This window comes from Theropithecus gelada, chromosome 9 (genome assembly GCF_003255815.1).
Source record: "Theropithecus gelada isolate Dixy chromosome 9, Tgel_1.0, whole genome shotgun sequence".
Lineage (NCBI taxonomy): Eukaryota > Metazoa > Chordata > Mammalia > Primates > Cercopithecidae > Theropithecus > Theropithecus gelada.
This window is the reverse complement of record NC_037677.1, coordinates 45,968,886-45,971,622: the sequence shown is the minus strand read 5'-3', so window position 1 is coordinate 45,971,622 and position 2,737 is coordinate 45,968,886. Positions and strand designations below refer to the sequence as shown.

Below are 2,737 nucleotides of genomic sequence, written 5' to 3'. Positions count from 1 at the left end.
GTTGTTTATAAGCCACCCAGCCTGTAAGATTATTTTATAGTAGCCTAAACAGACTAAGACTTCTACAAAAGAATTATACCCAGACTGACAGCAGACTTCCAACCAACCACAATAGAGGTGAGAAGAAAATGGAAAGTCATCTTCAAAGGAGCTGTGAGCCTAAATTCTGCACCCAGTTAACTGTCATTCCAGAGTATTTGAATTAAGGACATTTTCAGACATACAAGAATAAAAGAGTTTATACCTCCACTGAAAGAACCATTAAAAGATAAATTTTAGCAAGAAGGAAACTAAATTCAGAGGAGTAGAATACAACAAGAAATGGTGATTAAAGGAACTGGTAAACTATGTTGGTAGATGCAATGAATTCTTGATAGAAAAAATAAATATGGGCCTTGTGGCCGACGTGCACCGAGGACAGGAAGATGTCACCCAAGCGCATAGCTAAAAGAAGGTCCCCCCTAGCAGATGCCATCCCCAAAAGCAAGAAGGTGAAGGATGCGAGGGCCGCTGCCTCCCGCCACGTTCCTGGTGCCCGCTCCTGCCAAGTCTCACACAGGTCCCACAGCACAGAACCCGGCTTGGTGCTGACACTAGGCCAGGGCGATGTGGGCCAGCTGGGGCTGGGTGAGAATGTGATGGAGAGGAAGAAGCCAGCCCTGGTATCCATTCCAGAGGATGTTGTGCAGGCTGAGGCTGGGGGCATGCACACCATGTGTCTAAGCAAAAGTGGCCGGGTCTATTCCTTCGGCTGCAATGATGAGGGTGCCCTGGGAAGGGACACATCAGTGAAGGGCTCGGAGATGATCCCTGGGAAAGTGGAGCTGCAAGAGAAGGTGGTACAGGTGTCAGCAGGAGACAGTCACATAGCAGCCCTCACGGAGGATGGCCATGTCTTCCTCTGGGGCTCCTTCCAGGACAATAACGGTGTGATTGGGCTGTTGGAGCCCATGAAGAAGAGCATGGTGCCTGTGCAGGTGCAGCTGGACGTGCCTGTGGTAAAGGTGGCCTCAGGAAACGACCACTTGGTGATGCTGACAGCTGATGGTGACCTCTACACTTTGGGCTGCGGGGAACAGGGCCAGCTAGGCTGTGTGCCTGAGTTATTTGCCAACCGTGGTGGCCGGCAAAGTCTTGAATGACTCCTGGTCTCCAAGTGTGTGATGCTGAAATCCAGGGGAAGCCGGGACCACGTGAGATTCCAGGATGCCTTTTGTGGTGCCTATTTCACCTTTGCCATCTCCCACGAGGGCCACGTGTACGGCTTTGGCCTCTCCAACTACCATCAGCTTGGAGCTCCGGACACAGAATCTTGCTTCATACTCCAGAACCTAACATCCTTCAAGAATTCCACCAAGTCCTGGGTGGGCTTCTCTGGTGGCCAGCACCATACAGTCTGCATGGATTCAGAAGGAAAAGCATACAGCCTGGGCCAGGCTGAGTATGGGCGGCTGGGCCTTGGGGAGGGTGCTGAGGAGAAGAGCATACCCACCCTCATCTCCAGGCTGCCTGCTGTCTCCTCAGTGGCTTGTGGGGCCTCTGTGGGGTATGCTGTGACCAAGGATGGTTGTGTTTTCGCCTGGGGCATGGGTACCAACTACCAGCTGGGCACAGGGCAGGATGAGGACGCCTGGAGCCCTGTGGAGATGAGGGGCAAACAACTGGAGAACCATGTGGTCTTATCTGTGTCCAGCGGGGGCCAGCATACAGTCTTATTAGTCAAGGACAAGGAACAGAGCTGATGAAGCCTCTGAGGGCCTGGCTTCTGTCCCACTCAACCTCCCTCACAGAACAGGGAAGCAGTGACAGCTGCAGATGGCAGCGGGCCTCTCCTCAGCCCTGAGCACTATGTCAGCTCCTGCCTTTTCCCATCAGCAGAACAGAATCCTTTTCCTATTTTTCTTCCTCCTCTTTGGAATTCTCCTGGGACCTACAGAATAAAGGAGGGGATGGACAGGGGATTTTCAGAAGGAACATGGCTCGCTCCAGAGCTATATGGTTAGACGTTTCTCCCCTTTTCCCTACCTTCCATGGTCCTGGTTGGCCCGGGCTTTACCTACTAGAAAACCAAAACCTCCCCCTTGGGGTTTGGTGCCCACTCTCTGAGAAGTTGGGTTCCATCAAGCCCCATTCTAGTCATGTGCCCCTTTCCTGTCCCTAACAGTCTACAGGCAAACCAATGGTACAGTCATAAGACCCGTCTGTCATGGACCCACGCCCAGAGAAACGTGCAGAAAAAGCAGAGCTGCATGGCTGTGGGCAACTCTAAGCCAAATATTTGGCTCAGAACAGGTGTCCATGGGACAAAAAAGAATGATCCTCCACTTGACCAAGAGAAAAATTATTCTCCCAGAAGCACAAAGCGTACTCTTGCCCCTCAGGCATTGCCTTTGTCCATCGCACCCATCCATTCATCTTTACCTGCAGCCAAGGGCCTGGAATCGCAAAGAGAAGCCACGCTGGGCTGGGCAGAGCAGAGCAGGGTATGGGGTGAGGAGAGAGGGTGGAGGGTTTTATAAACAAACTTAACAGCAATAATAAAAGGGGAGGGATTGAAGGAGGGACAGAGTGTTGGAGGGCCAGAGACTAGTCCTGAGATGGAAACAGCAACTTGTACAGTGGCTGAGAAAATAGGATATAGTTCTTATTTTTTTAAATTGTAAAATATTTTGGAGGGAGAACAAAATCTTTTAACATTTTGAATAAATTTAGAGTTTTATTAAAAAAAAGAAAAAAT

At 50.5% G+C, this 2,737-nt stretch overlaps 2 pseudogenes across 2 annotated transcripts; both read left to right on the top strand.

Moving 5' to 3' along the window:
- Positions 1-399: 399 nt before the first annotated feature.
- On the top strand, positions 400-1,536 carry LOC112631676 (annotated as a pseudogene). The gene has a single exon (XR_003121177.1). The product of XR_003121177.1 is annotated as a regulator of chromosome condensation pseudogene (transcript).
- LOC112631677 lies at positions 426-2,011 on the top strand (annotated as a pseudogene). The gene has a single exon (XR_003121178.1). The product of XR_003121178.1 is annotated as a regulator of chromosome condensation pseudogene (transcript).
- The last annotated feature ends 726 nt before the right edge of the window (positions 2,012-2,737 follow it).